The sequence below is a fragment of the Dasypus novemcinctus genome, chromosome 19 (assembly GCF_030445035.2).
Source record: "Dasypus novemcinctus isolate mDasNov1 chromosome 19, mDasNov1.1.hap2, whole genome shotgun sequence".
In the NCBI taxonomy this organism is placed as follows: domain Eukaryota; kingdom Metazoa; phylum Chordata; class Mammalia; order Cingulata; family Dasypodidae; genus Dasypus; species Dasypus novemcinctus.
The window spans coordinates 31,721,040-31,740,672 of NC_080691.1; the positions used below are offsets into that span (position 1 = coordinate 31,721,040).

The following is a 19,633-nucleotide window of genomic DNA, read 5'->3' on the forward strand; positions in this document are numbered from 1 at the left end:
TAGTGAGTAACAGCTAGTATATAAAAGGGGACGTGGCTGAAATGGTAGTGTAGGGATGTAAATGCCAATTGACAGAATGCTAGAGAATAATCTAGGAACTGAATAGCACAGTAATCCAAGAGGTGGATGAGAATCATGGTTGATGGTAACAGATGCAAGGGTGTCCTTTGTGAGCTAGTGCAAATGTACATCACTAAGAATGAGGGAAATGCGAATCAAAGCAACAATGAAATAATAAAACAACAAAACAAAGAAAATAAATAAGAAAGAAAAAGAAAAAAACTGCAATGAGATATCATTTCACACCTACTAGAATTGTCACTATTAAAAAGACAAAGAACTACATGTGTCAGAGAGGATGTAGAGAGATAGAAATACTTAATGATACAGACACTGTGGAGGACCCTTTGGCAGTTTCTAAAGAAATTGAATATAGATTTCCCATGTGACCCTGCAATACCACTCTTGGGCATATACCCAGAACAACTGAGAGCAGTGACAAGAACTGACATCTGCACACCTATGTTCATAGCGGTTTGCCAAAAGCTGGAAACAACCCAGGTGTCCGTCAACAGAAGGATGGGTAAACATACTGTGATATAGTGAAACGTTGGACTGTTACGCAGGAAGAAATGAAGTAAAACATTTGCAAAATGGATGAACCTGGAGGACACTATGTTGAACGAAGCAAGCCAGACACCAATGGACAAGTACTGTATGATTGTGATACTATGAACCAAATATATTGTGGAATATATTGTACCATTGAAAAAAAATTATATGTATCCAATAAATTTAATTGAGAAATGGATGCTTTTATTCAAATGTATTTTCTTTTTTCCTTTTTAATTATTTATATTTCAATTATGAAATGTACAAAAGAAAGATGTATCATTTCACTTATATAAAATAAATATAAATCAATTTATAAAGATGAATTTTGATTAATGGTTACGTAGGGCTAGGGAAGGCATCTAAGAAGTGTGGAGTTTTTCTTCTCGGAGTAAAGAAATAATTCTAAAGGTTTTTGTTATGATGAATGCACAACTTTGCAATTATAATAAAAGTCATTGAATATACACCTTAGTATCGTACGTGAATATTTCTGAATAAAACCATTGAATAAATAAATAATTATATTATTATAGCCAGTACTAGCAGCTCTGTACAGCAGGGGAAACAGATTGAGGGGTGAAGTTTCTTGTTTTCATGTTTATTATTATGATTGAAATAATGAAAATACACTGCTAATGATTGAAGTGATGCATGCACAACTAGGCGAGTTACCAAAGCACTGACGTATGGTAGGATTTATTAATATGTATCAATAGAATCACTTTGGGAAAAACAAAGTTCTCAGAACGCTGGCCAGGGGAAATCATTCCTGAAGACTGTCCTGAGAAAAGCCAAGCTGCCAAGTCTGAGAAGGAAGGAGCGCAGGAGCACTGGACCCGCTGAGGGCCTAGGTCGGGCTGCGACCGGCCAGAGCCCCTTCAGATCGCGCTTCCCCCAAAGGCAGCCCGGCATCAGGGACCCAGACACGCCCGACCCAGGCCAGGCGGCCTCCAGGTGAATTGAGGGTGGGGAAACCCCGCTGTGGGGGGATCCCCATGTCCTGCCACTCTCCAGCAATGAGGCGACCAGACAACCTCGCGCTCAAGTTCTAAGCGAGCAGGCCAGGTTTTGACTAAGCCCGGGGCTCGGCCTTTCCGGGTGTTCCCACCCTGTGGCTGGAGCCCCGCCTCCGCAAGCCCGGGGATTCACCCCGCGCTCTGGGTGGCTGGTGTACTGCCAGTCACCGCATCCCCCGACCGCGTAGGCCCACCCCGCCAGCAGCACGACGACCTTCGCCAGACGGACCGCGCATTGATTGGATGCCAGGAACTGTCCGTCACGGGGCTGCCACGCCCCCTTCAGGGTGGAGTCCCGCCTTCGGGTCCAGACCTCATTGGCCGGAGGTGCTGTCAGCGCTGCCGCCGTCGGAGCTCCGCCCAGTGCACGTGGACGCCGCGCCAGAAGAGACCGCGGCGTTTGGGGGCGCCCGGAGAACTGCTGCGCGGCCTCCGGCGGAGCCCCCGGGACGCAGGAGGGCACGAGGGACGTGGAGTGGCCCGCGGCGTGGGCGGGCTGCGCAGAGCGCTGGGCCCCGCGCCTCGGGACCCCGCCCGCGTCCCCCGCCCCGCGGAAGCGGTAAGTTGTACCCGGCGTGGCGTCGGGGCGGGCGCAGGCCGGGCGGGGTCCCCCCCAGGCGCGGAGAAGTGGGCGAGCGAGCCTCCCCGTGCTGCGCTGAGGGGGCGCCCGTCCCGCGCCCCTTCAAGTTTCTGCTCGCTCGCCTTCGCGGGGCGCGGGGTCCCGGAAAGTTGTGCGCGGCACCGCCGCCGCCGCCGGTCTTGCGCCCCTCAGGGCCCGGGTGGGGGCCGGGCAGGGCGGCGCCTGGCTGGGTCGCTGCTTCCCCGGGTGTGGAGGGGACGGGCGGGGCGTGCAGGGTCCCGTCGGGGGTCCTCGCCCAGCCCTGCTGGCCTGCGGCGCGGGCCCGGTGTCAGAATAAGGGTCCCGAGGCCCACGGGCAGGGCGGCCTGCCCCCTCCCCCCACGGTCACTCCTCCGCGCAGGGTCCCTCCTACCCCCCCACGGACCATCCTACCCCCCGTGGTCCCTCTTGACCCCCAAAGTCGCTCCACCCCTCCCTACAGTCCTTCCCCCACCACAGCCCCCCACGGTCCCTCCCCTACCCCCACTATCCTTCCAACCCTGTAAAGTCCCTCCTCCCCTGTACTGTCCCTCCCCCTCCAGGATCCCTCCTGCCCTCCCCCTCCCGCCCCCTGGTCTCCCCATAAATAGACTTAAATCTGTTTAGGGATTTACCACCTTTTGTTATCCATGTCACAGCTAATAGACATTCCTGTTCGTATTTTTTCCCCCGGAGTTTTGGCTGCCGTGGACTTATCCTAGGAATTGACTCAGGGACATGATTTCCTTTGTCTTGGATAGTTTTCTTGGAGTGGAATTATCAAGAATTGTGGTAAGTTTATATTTTCAAGAAACTGACAAAATGCTTCCCAAAGTAGCAGCACCATTTTGCATTCTCACCAGAAATGGTTGAGGGCTCCAGTTTTTCCATATCTTCTTGAATAGTTGGTGTTATGTCTCTTGGTTTTAGCCCTTCTAGTATGTACAGCAGATTTCAACTTGTATTTCCCTAGTGAAAAAATGGATTGAACTTTTCTTCTCTGGTCAATGTGTATTCCCATTTTTTCCATTTTTAAGTGCTGTTTGCCCTTAAAAAACAAAACAAAACAAGTTTATTCGTACATATCAAGAAAGCATACAGTTCATCCACGGTGTACTATCAGTGGTAGTTGGCACAGTCACATAGTTGTGCCTTGATCACCTCGGTCATCATTACAGTGTTCTCATTATTTTAGTAATAATAATGATAATAATAAATGTAAAGTAAGAAAATCCATGCCCTCGCCATCTCTCTCGGCTTCCCTTGCTGTCCACAGATCCCATTTCTGGCTATTTTTGCACAAATATATTTTTTCCCTGTATAAATTGTTTCATATTCATTTTATATAAATGGAAGCATACATTATGTTCCATAATCCACATAGGTCATTGTAACACAAGCTTCCTGCATTTGTCCTTTTGTGTCTGGCCTGCTTCCCTCGACCAAAGTCCTCCGGGTTCATCCATGCTGTCATATGGTTTATGACTTACTTTCTTCTTACCTCTGCACAAGAGTCCGCCGTGTGAATCCACCACAGTTTATCTGTTCATCGGCTCATGGACACCTGGGTGGCTTCCAGCTTTTGGAAATTGTGACTAACGCCCCTGTAAATGTAGGTGTGCAGATGTCTATTCGTGTTGCTACTCTCCGTCCTTAGCCTTATTGCAGGATCCCGTCGCAATTTTCTATTCAACTTCTTCAGGAACTGCCAAACACAGGAACTCCTCCACAGTGGCTGTACCATTCCGCATTCCTACCAACAGTGAATAAGTGTTCCTATCCCTTGACATCTCCAACACTTGCAGTTCTCTGGCTTTTTAATAGTGGCCATTTTGGTAGTAGTGAAATGATATCTCATTGTTTTGATTTTCATTTCCCTAATCATTACTGATGTTGAACATTTTTCATTTTGTATTTCTTCTTTGGACAAATGTCTATTAATATCTTTTGCCCATTTTTTAATTGGGCTATTTTTCTTTTTATGGGTGACTAGTAACATCTCTTTGTATATCCTGGATATTAAACCCTTTCGGAAGTGTGATTTCCAAGTATTTTCTCCCATTGATTCGGCTGTCTTTTCACCCTTTTGAGAAAGCCCTGGGAGGTGCAATAGTGTATTTGTCTGTTAGGTCTAACTCATTTCTCATATTGTTTTTAAGTTCTCTTGTTTCCTTCTTGATCTTCCGTCTAGTTCAATCTAATGATGTGAGAGGTGTGTGGAAGTCTCCAGTGATTATTGTAGAGATGCCTATTTCTACTTTCGGTTTTCCCTGCACTTATCTCATGAATTTTGGGGAATCTTGGTTAGGTGCATAGGTATTTATATCTGTTCTATCTTCCTGGTCAATTGTTCTTTTATTAATATTTAATTGCATTCTGTATCTCTTAAAACTTTTTTGCATTTATAGTCTGTTTTGCCCATATGTATATATGGACTATCCCTGCTATCCCTGGTGTTTTTTGGTTACTATTTGCATGGAGTGTCTTTTTCCAGCCTTTCACTTTCAGGCAGTTTGTTTCCCTGGATCTAAGGAGGGTCTCTGGTAAACAGCATATGGATGGCTCATGCTTCTTTTTTTTAATACATCCTGTCAGCCTATACTTTTGATTGGAGAGTTTAATCCATTCACAATCACTGATATTACTGTAAATGAATTATTAATTTCCAGCATTTTGTTCCTTGGTTATCATGTGTGATATCAAATTTGGGTCTGTCTTTTCAGACTTTGTTTATCTTTTCTGCTATTTCTTCTTCTGTACTCTTCCCCAAGATTCTCTCCTGTCTTGTTTTTTCAGGTTCTAAAGCTTTAGCTCTCCTTCAAGGTGGATTCTTTATTAGAACTGTCTCAGTTCCTGTTTGCTTGTGAGTATTTTATATTCTCCCCTGAATATTTGAAGGAAAATCATGCAGAATGCAGAATTCTTGACTAGCGGTTTTTCTCCTTCAGTCTCCCCATTGTGTCATACCACTGTCTTCTCTCCTCCATGTTTTCTGGTGAGGAATCTGTACTACATTTTACTGGATATCCCTTGGAAGTGATGGTTCCATTTTCCCTTACTGCTCTCAGAATTTTCTCTTTATCTCTGATATTTGACTTTCTGAGAAGCATGTTTCTTTGAATAGGTCTAATTGGATTTATTCTAATTGGGGTATGGAGGGCTTCTTGGACATGCAGGTTCATTTCTTTCTTGAGAGTTGAGAAATTTTGAGCTATTATTTCCTCAAGTACTCTTTTTTTTCTGCCGTTTCCCTTCTCCTCTATGTGGAACTCCTATGACATATATATTGTTGCTTTTTGTGTTGTCATTCAGCTCCCTGAGCCCCTGCTCAATTTTTTCCATTCTTTTCTCTCTTCAGTCTCACCTGTTCTGTCTTCGGTGTCACTTCTATCATTTCAAGTTTGCTGTTGTGTGGCTTTAATGAGCTTTTGATCTCACCTATTGTGTCTTTCATTCCCATGAACTCTGTTACTTTTCTCTTCTGGATATCAAATTTTTCTTTGTGCTTGTTCAGTATCTTTATGATCTTGTTTATTTCTTTAGCCGTGTTGCCTTCATTTCATTAATTTCAGAAATTTGTGTGAATCTCATTGATTAGTTCTCTGAAGTTCTGCATTTCTTTGGGGCTTTGATATCTTCCTTTTCCTGGAATTTTCTTAGTCTTGTCAATTTTTGCTGATGTGTGAGCATCTGATTAGGATGCAGTTTATGCACATGCTTAATATCTTTTTCTTTTAGTGGGATTTAATGCAGGAGGTTGTGGCTTACTGCTACTCTGTGATTCTTGGTTCAAACTGGATTGTTAGGGTTTTCCCTGTTCGTTGCTCAAAACTGGACTCTGGTCCCACTGTATTAGTCAGCCAAATGGGTGCTGATGCAAAGTACCAAAAGTCTGTTGGCCTTCATAAAGTGTATTTATTTGGGGTAGAAGCTTAGTTACCAGGCCATAAAGTGTAAACTACTTCCCTCCCCAAATTCTGTTGCCCCGTGTTGGAGCAAGATGGCTGCCGACATTTCCCAAGGTTCAGGCTTCCTGGATTCCTCTCTTCCCAGGATTCATTTCTCTCCAGGATCTCCTCCTCTGTTTTCTCCACAAGGTCCACTGTACTCTGTGGCTCTTTAGGCTTTGCCTACAGGCAGACAGCTGTATCCTCTCCCTGGGGCTTGAGCTGTGTCTGAGGAGCTGTCTCTGTTCCTCTGGTGGTGGTCTCCTGTGTGTTCACTTCCTGGGCTCCAGCTGAAAATCTCCAACCGTCTCTTCTGCCATGTTTTCTGTGTGAGTCCCTGCCCACCAAGGGGGTAGGAATGCAATGTCTTACTGACACGGCCCAATCAAAGCCTTGATAGTTCTTTAATCTTGTAATCCTCGGAAACCAGTATAAACTAGTATGGCCAGAGGAAAAGACCAGTTTTCAAACATAATCCTATATTTCTTTTTTGAATTCATCAATCATATCAAAGTGCTGCAGCCAGTAATGGGTTTTAGACCTGCTTCCTAGGGTCTTGGGAGGGACGGCGGAAAGGCCAGCGAAACCCTAACTTACTTATTTTCTCATGTGTACTACCTATTTCTGCCAGCAGGTGGCACTCCTTGGCAGCCCTTCCAGTTCAATGCAGGGTTGGAGTGTTTTTGCTGTAACACAGACTGGAGGAGTGTGATGGAGGTTCCTGCCTGGAGAGTAAGAGCCTTGTAATAGACACTTTCTCAGAAACAGTTCTTCAGCTTTCTCTGGCAGCCCTCTCCCTTTTCCTGGGTAGGAAATGATTCCACTCCCTTCTCTGTCCTCAACAGTCATTCCTCTTTAGTAGAGAAGGAGACTGAGAGGGTCAGATCTCTTTAGTCCCTTGCAGGCTCCCAAGGCAAAGTATGGCACAGCCCCACCTGGCCCAGTAGGGCTCATGGGACACAGCAGATCAAATTTGTGGTTCAGAAGCTGAGTCAGCCTTAGGCTGTGTCCCTCTCCTGTTTCCTGGGGAGGTGCATCCTCAACAGTCAGTCCAGGGTATAAGAGCAGGAGACTTAGAGTGTCCGATTTCTTCATCCCTGTTTAGTCTCCCAAGGTAAACAACGGTGTGGTCCCACCTGACCTGGAAAGGCTGGTGTGGACACAACCGACCAGATTTGTGGGTCAGTAGCTGTCAGCCTTAGGCTGTGTCCCTCTTCCTCTCCTTTGCAGGTGTGGTGGCTCTCCTTTGTCTAGAGTTCACTCAGAGACCTGAGTATTCTAAAGACTCTTTAGAGTTAGGGAGGGTGCCAGGAGCAGAAGCTGCTGCTTTCATCTCACAGTTTTGCTGTGTGGTTCCCTTCCTTTGTCCCTCTCTGTTCTGGGTGGTGTCCAGCCTTTCCCTGCTGTCCTAAACCCTAGAAGATCTTTTTCCAGCCCATCATCCCGTGCTCCAGCTACTTTTCTAGAGGAGGAGAGTTCCATGTATTTCTTGTCCATCATCTTCCTGAAAGTCCTCACTAGTATATTCTTGCCATCTCCAGTGAATTCAGCCTCCATGGATCTGCATAAACTGACACTGCATTTACCATATATCCTACAGGAATTTCTACTTGATTAGAAGCAAAGTTTTTTTTAGGTGGAATCATTTGAATCCTAGGCAATCTATTCTGTCACATTTATTCACTAATCTTTGTGGTAAATACAATAATTATAGATTTGAAAATATTGATATCTTAGCATTTAAAAATAATCACTTAATAATAGTGTATTTTTCCATCCAGTCTTCCTTTTCTCCACATGTGTTTTCATTGATTGAATTACTGACTCTCCATCTTTGGCCATTAACAGTGGGACAGTCATGGAGGATGCGTAGGGTCAGTGCTGGCTCCCTCTAATGCAGATCTCCGGTTGCATTTCAACAAAAGTTTTGGACACCAAGTTAAGAACCAAGTGGAATCTAAGTTCTTCTTTGTCAGAAATTTGAGCCTCTAGAGGGTCCACATTAATTATATAATCCAGTACACTAACTTTTCTTCCCAATGCCTGTGCTTTTTGGAAGAGCTCTTGGCTGTGGTATCACTGTGATGGTTGACAGGTCATTGTATGTGATGCCTCACAACTCTCAGGATTTTGATCTAACCCAGAGTGATATAAGCTTTCTTTTAGTTTTGGACAGCAGGATCTATGCCAGTATTACAAGTTATCTGCACAGCTAACCTCCCTAGGCCGTGTGATCATGGAGGCCACCTTATAAAGATGGACAGCTTGGATTCTCTGTAGGCTCAGTAATTTTAAGCACATGCACGGATGGTGGAACTCCCTTGCAAGGTTTCCTTTTTTTTTTTGTTTTGGTTGTCTTTTGGTTCTTTTTTTAAAAAGATTTATTTTCATTTCTTTATATCTCCCACCCCCTCATTGTTTACACCTGCTGTTCTGTTTCTCTTCTTTTGTTTCTTTAGGAGGCACCAGGAACTAAACCTGGGACCTCTGATATTGATGGGAGGTGCCTAATCGCTTACACCTCCTGAGTTCCATGTCCTTTTTGTTTTTGTCCTTCTGTTTTTCCTCTTGTGTCTCTTGTTGCATCAGCTTGTTATGTCAGCTTGCCATGGCTGCTTGCCTTGCCAGCTTGCTCTCTTCAGGAGGCACCAGGAACCTTTTCTCCCTGCTTTGTAGTGTCTCTCATTATGTTTTTCCTCTTGTGTCTCTTGTTGTGTCAGTTTGCTGTGCCTGCCCATCATGCTAGCTTGCTGTCTTCTTTAGGAGACACTGGGATCCAAACCATTGGCCTCCCATTTCATAGGTGGGAGCTTCATCTCTTGAACTACATCCTCTTCCCTGCATGGTTTCTCGTGGCCCCATGACTGAGTGATGACTGCAGGTCTGAAATGCAGAGCATTGGAGCTACATGCTTGGGGTCACATTAAGGCCCATCCCCTTTGAGCGCCAGATCTGGAGCAGTCCACCTCACCTGGGAGAATTACACACAATAACCCCCACAAGCTCACACACAGTCTCATAGTCTGTAGCAGTTTGGTAGAATTATGAATCCCCAAAATAGGTACTGAATTATGTTTGTAAATTGGTCTCTACCTGGGCATGATTGAATTTTGATTGGGGCATGTCAGTAGGGTATTGAGTCCCCTCCCACTGGTGGGTGGGGACTCAGAGATGAAAGACATGGTGAAGTACAGAGTTGGAGAATTTGATTTTGGAGTTTTGATGCTGGAATTTGGAGCTGAAGCCCCAGGAAGTAAGCACACAAAGGAGCTTGGTTGGGGGGAAAGAGAAGCAAGCCTTTGGAAGAGAGGAACCCTGAGATCAGAGAGAAGAAAGCCTTGGGAAGAGAGGAACCCTGAGCCCATAGAGAAGCAAGTCCTGAGAAGAGAGGAACCCAGGAAGCCTGAACCCTGGCAGATGTCAGCAGCCGCCTTGCTGCAGCCCATGGCAAAAGACTTTGGTGAGGGAAGCAGCTTATGCTTTATGACTGGTAAATGGAAGCTTCTACCCCAAATAAACACCCTTTCTAAAAATCACCTGATTTCTGGTATTTTGCATCAAGACTCCTTTGGCTGACTAAAACATAGTCACACAACGGAGACTTACACATGGATTCCCTTAAGCCTTCTCACAGCCTAACCTGTAACCCCCAAAAGGAACAGATTCACTCCAGAGGACTGTGGAAGGGAGGGCAGAACTCTTTACTGGAAGACCATTCATCCTATCCCATATCCTCGTTTTACAGTGAGACTCCGATGGGCTAGGTCTCCAACCTAAAGTTTGCAGGAAGCCCCTTACTTTATCTCAGTTTCTCCCACAGTTTTGGATAAGCCCAGAATATCCACCATTTTTATTTGCTCTCAAGGTCACCTGCAGTGGTAGAAAAGAGAATACAAAGAGGGCAGGATCATGTTGTGTTGTTTCTTCAGGTCTTGGTGATTTATAAAAACAAGATGGGAAACTGTGGTAAAGGCAAACACCCCATGAATAAGCTCAGCACACACCTGTGGGAAAGGCTCAGGCTCTTTCTGGGGGATGTGATTCTCAAGTCCATTTTCGTGGCAGTGACAAACATCTTAGTCAAACGAGGGAAAATGGTGCTGAGATAATTAAAACAACCTTTCAATTTGGTTTATAACCAGATGCTGCCATTTTTAAAGCCCTCTTGTGCCAGGGATCTGCTCATAGGATTCTCCCTTTCAGCTCTTCCTTCTACAAAACATCAGCAAGTATGTGTAGGTATAACATCATATAATAAGATCTGTACTCAATGTGAAAAGAAATGTGAGAAAGAAACACTTCTATCTTAGACAAAAACCTAAGGTGAGGTCAGGTGGCCTTACCTCAGCATTAGATGGAGTCTCCTCCTCTGCCCTGTCACCAGGAGGCCCCTCAATCAGGTCTTCCATGGGAGCTAGGGGACCCAGAGGAGCCTCAGGGCACAGGGGTGCAGTTCATGTAGGACCTAGGGAACTTTGCTGGACTAGGACGAGGGGCTACAGCGTCCAGGGCTGGTTGGTTAGAAAGCATTATGTGAGGCCACTCAGACTTCCTTTGTGCAAGAAAGACTAATGAGGATGGGATAATAATCAGAAATAGAGTCCTTGGCTTTGTAGCTAAAGGCAGTCAAGATGAATATGAAATCGTTCGTGTAGTAAAGGTGCTAAAGTACATACTGACTCGAACACAGCCTCTACCCATGTCCTGCCCATTTTGAAGCCCAACTAAATTTCTTGTATGTCCTTGATTACTGATTTCCCTGTCCCATGTATTTTATAAGATTTTGATAATTTTACAAGTTGATATGTCTATAAGGAAACTTTCCATTCAAACCATTTATATCGGTACACTTAATTCATTGGCATTAATTCCATTAACAATCTTTGTTAACGTCACTGTTAAACTCCCAAATTTCTTCATTACCTGAAACAGAAACTCTTTATGTATTAACTATTAATTTCTTGCCCCTTTCCCGTAATTCTAATATTCCTTAATCTCTTTTCCTTCTCTATTTTCTTTATCTAGATGTTTCACATATACAGAATCATACACCCTTTTGTCTTTTTTGTCATCTCATTTCACTCACTATAATCATGTTGATGTCAGCCATGTAGTAGGATGTCTAAGAAGTTCTTTACTTTCTGTAGCTGAATTCCACAGTGTGGAGGTAGCACTTTTTCTTTTTTTTATCCATTCACCTTCTGATGGATACTTGTGTAGTTGTGACCTTTGGCTATTGTGAATAATGCTGCTGTGAACATTGCTTTGCAAGTATGTGTTTAATCCCACCTTGCAATACATATGTATACCTATGTATATATATGCATGTATATACAGATTTTGTTAGGTTGCCGGTCATATGGTAATTCTTTGTTTCTCTTTTTGAGGGACTGCCCAACTGTTTTCCACAATACAGAACAGAATACATTGGTCAGCATTCACAGCTTTTCAACGGATATTGAACCTATATTCAACGGATATAGAGGTAGATGTATTGATACTGGCTCTTTAATTTTGCAAACTAAAGAACTAATGTAGGATGCTGAGCAAGAAGATGAAAGATGGGAAGGGAAGATTAGGGAACTTTAGAAGTATCCATTAATTTTTATATTAATCTAAAACTGCTCTGAATAAAGTCTGTTAATGTTTTCAAAATTTGGAAGCATTATTTCAGGTGTGTTAGTGAGCCAAAGGTGTGCTGATACAAAGAACTGGGAATCTGTTAGTTTTTATAAAGTGTATTTATTTGGGGTAGAAGCATCCAGTCAGAAGGCCCTAAAAAGTCCCTTTCAAGGTAGTTTAAGAGGAGCATTCTCATTTGCCACATGTTGAAACATGATGTTGGGAATGTCTGCAAGGGTTCAGCCTGCCTTCTTAAGGCTCCATGATCCCATCTTCCTCCCAGCTGAGCTGTAGGCTGGCATGAGGCTCAGCTCCCAGGGATTCTCAGCTGCTCTCTTCTCTTCACCTCCAAACTATCAGCCTCATCTCTGTGTTTTTCTTCTGTGCATCTTATTCACTGTTCTCCCTGAGTGAGCATCTGCCTAATCTTGATTTCGTAAAGTAAAAGTGAAACCTTTGAATTTAGTACAAAGGGGTATCATGCCTGCAGGAACAGACCAGCTTACAACCATGATGAATATCTCTTTTTAGAATCCATAAACAATATCAAACTGCTACAGGAGGGATGTATTTCATCTAATGTTCAAAAATAAACTAATGGCCAAACTTTAGGTTGAAACACTGCCCATTATTAGTTGTGAACCAATCTTGAGTTGTGAATGCATCCTTAATTGGTGTGATTGTGGCACTTCTGATTTAATTATTAAATTACACTTTTCACATGTAAAAGAAGAATATGACTTAGGCATTTTATGGATTTTCCCTGTGTTTGGGGCTGAGTAAGCTACAGTTGTCATTCTTGAATCGACATAATGATTGCTTTTCCACATTACCTTCTGTAGGGCAGTGGCTCGATGATATCTTCCGGTACTCCCTCTTCTAAGCCAGATAGTGATTTTCATGGTACTCTCGGACTGGGTATCATGGGCAGTAGGTTTTTTGACTAAGAAGCAAATTTTCATTTTTTAATCTTGAGGCAAATACCTGGGAAAATCTTTCATGATTGAAAGAGCTATTGACAACTTAGAGTGAAATGTAGGAACATTATTAATGCTGTATTTAAAGTTCACAGTTTTCATCCCCTTATTTATAAGTTGCCTAGCGGACCTATGTGAATTAAAGTTGGGTTTCAAGAAAATCTTGTTGTTTTATGTTGACTTAAAATACGCAACGCATAGATATAAAGGTTTGTGAAATTTGCAGTAGGCGAAGTGACTACTTAGTTGGGCAATATTTGGAAACTCTGTAGGCTTGGTAAATTTCAGCAGTGTGCACAGATGCTAAATCTCCTTTGTGTAGACTCTACTATTCCCATTTCACAGTTTCAAGGGTAGGTTCATTGTATCAACATTGAGGTTACTTGATGGGGTGCATATTAGGCTCTTCCACATGAGATTGGGCACTTTTGTCTCTATGCCTGGGATCCTCCGTCTGAGTTGTGTGTATAATAAAGAAACCCACTACATATGGCTGTGATGAGGACTGAATGCATTCCTCTATGTAAACTTTGCAGGGTAAGATGCGATTATATTCTTGATGTAGTTGACAGTGGCAATTGTCCTGTGTAAATAAGACCTATGTCTAGGAGAAATATACAGTAGCACACATACATACAAACATGCACAATCACACTACACATACATTGACAATCTGCAACTCCACTTTATGATAAGCCAGACCACCCTAAGGGAACCTAGCTGATTCCAGGAACTGTAGTAACATGATGAAAGTTATTTTCCTGAAAAATCAGTTTCTCTCACCACACCCATAATCCTTGTTCTCACATGGGACGTGGAATCACTGCACTACCCACTCTAAAGCCAAGAAGGAAGCCCTGTCGTGGTTGTATTAGCCAGCTGAAGGGGTGCTGATGCAAAATACCAGAAATTGGTTGGTTTTTATAAAGGGTATTTATTTGGGGTAGGAGCTTACTGATACCAGGCCATAAACATAAGTTACTTCCCTCACCAAAGTCTATTTTCACATGTTGGAACAAGATGGCTGCCGATGTCTTTGGGCATTCAGGCCTCCTGGGTTCCTCTGGCTCAGCTCCTCTGTTTTCTCCACAAGGTCAGCTGTAGACTATGGGGCTCTCTAGACTTGCCTGTCTCCACAAGGTCAGCTGATTCACTTCCTTTCACGGTGGAGTCACTTGCACCTTCTACGCACCTTCTCGAATCTCAGTGAGTGGAATTGCACAGATTACCCTCTCTCTCTTCTCTGCCTGTGCCCCTTGGTCTGCCTCCTCTAACCTGGCATAATTAGGTGAAGATCCGTCCATGGGGTGTGCATCATACTCCACTCCTCTTTATTGCTCAGTAGGGTTCTGCGGTGCGGACAGGCCACATTTGCTTCATGCTCTACCCTTTCGCTGGGCATCTGGGTTGACTCCAGCTTTGGGCCTCTGCAGATAAAGCTGCTGTGACCTGGGGACACATTAGTGTCAGCATCCCATTTGATCTCATTTCTCTCGGGTAAAAACCTCGGAGTGGAATGCAGGGGCCGTGTGGCAGTCACTGGGTCTGGACATGCTGCTGCACCTGTTTCCTCCCTTCCCCCCAAGTAGCCACCCCAGTAGTCCTCATGGCTTCTTCCCTCCTGCCACACCCCAAACAGGCTCCAAACTGAGAACCCCCAGTTCCTTGCCATTTCTGTACACAGGACCCCTTTTCCAATTGGTCTCTCTGACATCCAATTTAAAATTGCTCTGTGCATGCCCAACATTTCAGATCCCCCTTACTCTGTGGGTGTAACACTCAGCATGTCTGACATCCTGTTTGTCATCGTCACCCTCCCACCAGCACCTCTCAGGGCACAGAGCTGTGTTCCCTGTTGACACCAGTCATCCCGATGCTTACTGAAAGGTAGGAAGCACTCACTGGTGGCTGTTGATTTCTCGGGTTCCCTTTTCCAGCTCTCCAGACCTGGTACACACCTCCTCTTTCCCCAGCCCCGTGTCTGCTGCGGGGCTGAGCGTGTACCTGCCCTCTGGTGAGGTGAGGCCCTCCTGTGTGGCTCCATTTGTGTCCTTCCTACCACCTGTGTCCACTCGGGAAGGATGGGGGCAGGGAGTCTTTTTAACTTTTCTGAGCTGGAGACAGTATGTCTTGGGTGAGTTAATTCAGAGAGAGGAGAGTGGAGGAGCATTCTGTCCTGATCTGCTTCTGCTGCTTGCTGCGTGCCTTAAGGGCCATCACTGCTCCCTCCCAGTCCCGGGGCTTCCCTCCTGCTTTGCGCCCACCTGGTGTGGCCAGCTTAGCTCCTCTGGCTCAGACCTTCGTGCTAGTGCTGTCAGCTCCCCAGGCAGGACAGGCATCCCTGGAAGGCGCCAGCAGAGGCCCTTGAGGTGCAGAGGGCAGAGGCGCCTCCTGGGGCTGGCAGGTTATGGCTTTCCTCAGGCGCCACAGGCTTTCTTTCTCCTCTGGGGAAAGCATCTTCCAGAGCAGATGCTCTTTCCATCCTCCTTGTTAAAAACCACTCACTGATTAGTGACAATCTAGGGCACATTTCATGAGTGGAATCCCAGACCATAGTTGGGAACCCTGGGCCCGCAGCACCGAGATGCCCAGCTAGAACTTTCCATGCCCCTGTAGGGGCACAGGCTAGTTGGAATCCAGGGAGCTGGATCTCCTGCTGCTCCCTGCCCTGCCCCACCTGTCCTTTTTTGCCTGGAATTGTCAGGTCCCCTGGGTTTGGGACTTGGTCAAGCACCTACCCAGGATCTAAGTCAGCTTCAGCCCAGATTAAACAGAACAAAGAAGAGGTAGAAAGCACCGTTTGTTGATTATTTTGACAGATTTTTTTTTTAAAGGGTCACCCCTCTCACTCTGAGTCCTTTATGGGTTTTCAACCAGATTTTGTCAAGGAGAAAATCGGGTCTCTTTTCCCATTCTTCTGTTTTTACTGTATATAGAGGGGAGGAAATCTGTAAAATGTCAGTTAAATCCCCCTCTTGCAGCAGTGCTGCCAGCTGTGGGCCAGAACGTGTCATTTTATTAGTGTGTGTGTGTAGACTTGCTAGTTTATTAACAGTGTTGTGTTTGCGGGGGTATTAGTTTATTTCCTTGCTCTTTTGTAGTTTCTTTCATTTCAGCCCTTTCCTCTTCCTTCCCATCTTTCCTCACATGTTTGCCACACTCTGTTGAACACAACCATGTGTGTATTTCCTGTGTGTGCAGGCATGCCAAACGCCACTGTACACACGGGGCCCTAGAGTCGTGCAAATTAAATTTCTCCCTATCTTTCTGAGAAACCCTAGGTGTCTTCTCTGTAACACAAGCAAATGCTAATGCTGTCTTTCACCTTCAAAAACACAGCCCACCTCCACCTGTTCAGCAGGGAGGTTCATGTCTGTTGTCAGGTCTGTCCACAGGCCTCCTTGTTCTCAGCCACAAGCTGGAGGCAGCGGTGGGGGAGGCGTTAGACCTTCCCTTAATTCAGAACACCCATGTGTCCATTCCCAGAGCACCAGGGCTCCTGGCCTGCTGGGCCCTCCCCTTCCAGGAGCTTGTCGTGGTGGTCTGAGCAGAAGTGCCCAGTGCCAGGCAGCAAAGTCCCCAGTGGGGCAGGAGGTCAGCTCCTCTGGTGACTGGCGGCATGAGAATGGTGAGTGAGCAGCACTGCGTGTTCTTTAACTGATGGCTGATGGGATTACCCACCTGTGTCTCACTAAAAGACACCTCTTGGCTCTAGGCGTTGCCCAAATCCATGGCTCAGTGCTGCAGCCCTGGCTGTGATTTGTTTCTTGGGGGCCTGGGATGAGGAGATCATGAAAATCATCCTTTACAGACAGACACTATCAAGATTATTTGGTTCCCTTTAAACAGTCAGCTCTTAACTGGCAGGTGTGGGTGAAGCCAGGAAAAGGGCAGGCATGTGCCATGTCTCAACTGAACCCCAGTTCTAGGAAGCATCTCCCGCTCCAGCTGCCCCACGTCCTCCCTGATCTTACCTTGTAATAGATATTCCCCAACTAACCATCCAGTAGTGGCATCTACCTGCAGACATTTCAAACATGCAAATTTTATATGTAAAAATGAACAAAGATTAAAGTCTCCCCAAAAAAGTAACAAAAAAGATACCTTATTGAGAGAAATATAAACTAAAAATGTTAAATTAGAAACACGAGAAATTCCTCTCAAATTTCCAATTCAATTGTAAATGAAATGTCAATAACATAATGTCACATACTGTGTAAGATGCTATAATGTTTATATAATTTCCCTTATCAAAAACAAATGTGAAGTTGGCTTCCTGATTTCTTTAAGATAATTAATTTTTAAACCTCTTCTAGAGAGTTGTGTGTGGTTTCTACCATAATACTTCCACCTGCATTCTTCATCTGTGTAACCATTTTATTTTTGTCACATCACTATGCCTGTTGAAAATGTTTGTATTGATCCATATTCCACTGATTATTATTTACAGATTTATTTCAGAGAATTCCATTCTTTTACCTATAGGGACCCAGTGTATTAGGTTCCCTGCTGACCCTCCAGGATGCACGTGACGTCAAAAGGGTTTATGAGTGTATAAAGGAATGAATGAATTTTGGAAAACTGTCCTTCACAATGGCTTTATGTATCCAACATCGGATGAGGGCTATAGTTTTGCAATCATCTGGTGAATCCAATCAAGAAGGACAGTGTCTGTCCCAAAGAATGAAGCATTGACTAGGTTTATTATATGTGTAATCAAGTTGTGAATCCTGGAATATAGCCCTTATTAGATTTATGGACTGTGTTTTCAATGGAATGCACAGCAGAGGTTATATTCACCTTGAGCAGAAGAAGCTGGACAGGGCAGGACTTAGGGAGAAGAGCAAAGTACTACTCTCTTCTGGAACTGGCATCACTACCTAATTGGCCTCACCCTGTCTTCCAAGTTTTGGGTTCTGATGAGTTCTCCAAACAATAGATGTGAGAAGACCTCATTTATTTATACTTTTATGAGCCTGACTATATTCAGATTTTTTTTATATCAAAGGACCATCTTACATTTTCTTTGGCCAACCTCTGCCTCACCATATTCATGTCCTATTTTGGCAGTTCGTGTGGTTTCCCTATTTTTGTCTTGAATCTGTTTCATTGCTTTAATTGCCTCTTCCAAGATTCTAAGTCTTTGGTGTTCACTGCTGTAAGCACTAGCCACATTTGGCTATTAAATTTAAATTAATTAAATTTAACTAACACTAACAATTTAGTCCTGCAGGAGCACTATACAGATTGCAAGTATTGAATAGCTACATATGGCCAGTGGCTTCTGTAATGCATTGTGCCAATAAGGAACATTATTTTCATTGCAGAAACTACTCATAAGCATATTGATCTTAATTGTAGGTATTCTATTTTTCTATTTATTAATGATTATAAGTCATTTATTTTTCTTTCTGTTAATTCCCTTCTGTGTATTTACTCAAATTATTTTTATTGTATTTTGTTTAAATTCTTAAGGTAAAGGGTATATATCATTTAAGTATTTCTATTAATTAATAGAAGTGTTTCTCACTATGTCAGGCAAAGAATTTTCCTGGGAAAATTGTTTATTCTTTGTGACTTTGACACTTTTACGTAATATATTCAACTATTATTGCTTTTCATAATGTATACTTTTAAATTTGTGACAGGATTATTTAGAAGAGATTTATTTCCCTTAAGTTTCAGGTCATAGATTATATTTTCTGTTTTCATTATTTTCTGGTATTAATTTCTTTTGAGTAGGGAATGTTGGTTATATCTTCCAAATTTTTGAAGTTTCCCTCCATCTTATTTAGTGAATCATTTGTATGATGTCCTTGAACTCCTTCGAGATAAATTTTCATTCTTTGGGATGTTGTACTTTTGTATATACATTTGTTGAATAATCGTGGAATTCATTCTACTTATTTTGAGAAACTGGTATTGCCCTTATCAAAATATGTAAGAGACAAAAGCATAACAGATGATAAATAAGTTTAGTAGGCCCAACATGGTGACTTCATGCTAAGTCTGTATGAGTAAACCAAAGCCTAATTAAGTTCCTGTGTCTTGTGAAGGGTTCTTCTCCCAGAACCTGAAATCTGAGAATACCCAGTCATGACTCACCAGCTCGTTTTTCCTCCTGTAGCTTAGTTCCTCTAAATAAAAGCTAAGCCAAGTAAGGTGAACTATCCTTAAAACTATGTTCTTTAAGACTATCTTACTCTGCGTATATGAGCCTTGCTCTTGGGTTGAATGTTACCTAAGTCAAGAGTCAGTTAATAAAGGTATAAGATCCAAAATATTAATCTCCTGGGTATTTTTTTGCACAGTTTTGGTGATGAGAACAGAATCTGAATGCACCATGAAGGGCCCTGGAGACAAGAAAGACAGAAGAAGGTTCCTGCTGAACTGAGTTTTCTATCCTGTCCACCATCTCCAAGATTCATGAGTGAGTCCCTCTTGGATCTGAGCTCCACTCGTTTGTGTCTGAGCTCTCCAACATCACAAGCTTTCAGTCTAAAGGTCATGGGTCAGTCTTTTTGATGAGAAAATTCAAATTTTGACCCTGAGTCTTTAGCCTTAAGGTTCAGTCCACAGTTTCATTTTCCCTGTGACTGGTTTCTTTGACCTGTACATGAGTTAAGAAGTGAAATGGTAAAGATAGGATACTCATACTCTTAAAATTTTGATTCTTCACCCTCTGGCACACTGGCATATTACATGTTCAAATATTACGGTGCTGGAAGCTGTACATATCAAACAAATTGGCAGTATCTGACCAAAGATAATCAAAAAAATTTTTTTATTCCCCCATTGTAACCTTTTTTTTGCATGCTGTCTGCTCTGTGTGTCCATTTTGCTGTTACATTCTTCTGT

The 19,633-nt window shown here is 43.7% G+C and overlaps 1 long non-coding RNA gene across 1 annotated transcript; it reads left to right on the forward strand.

Annotated features, from left to right (window-relative positions):
• Window positions 1-2,115: 2,115 nt before the first annotated feature.
• LOC131274590 (uncharacterized) lies at window positions 2,116-19,321 on the forward strand. Its single transcript, XR_009181855.1, has 3 exons — window positions 2,116-2,190; window positions 2,926-3,021; window positions 19,087-19,321. It is a non-coding gene; the product is annotated as an uncharacterized lncRNA (long non-coding RNA).
• The last annotated feature ends 312 nt before the right edge of the window (window positions 19,322-19,633 follow it).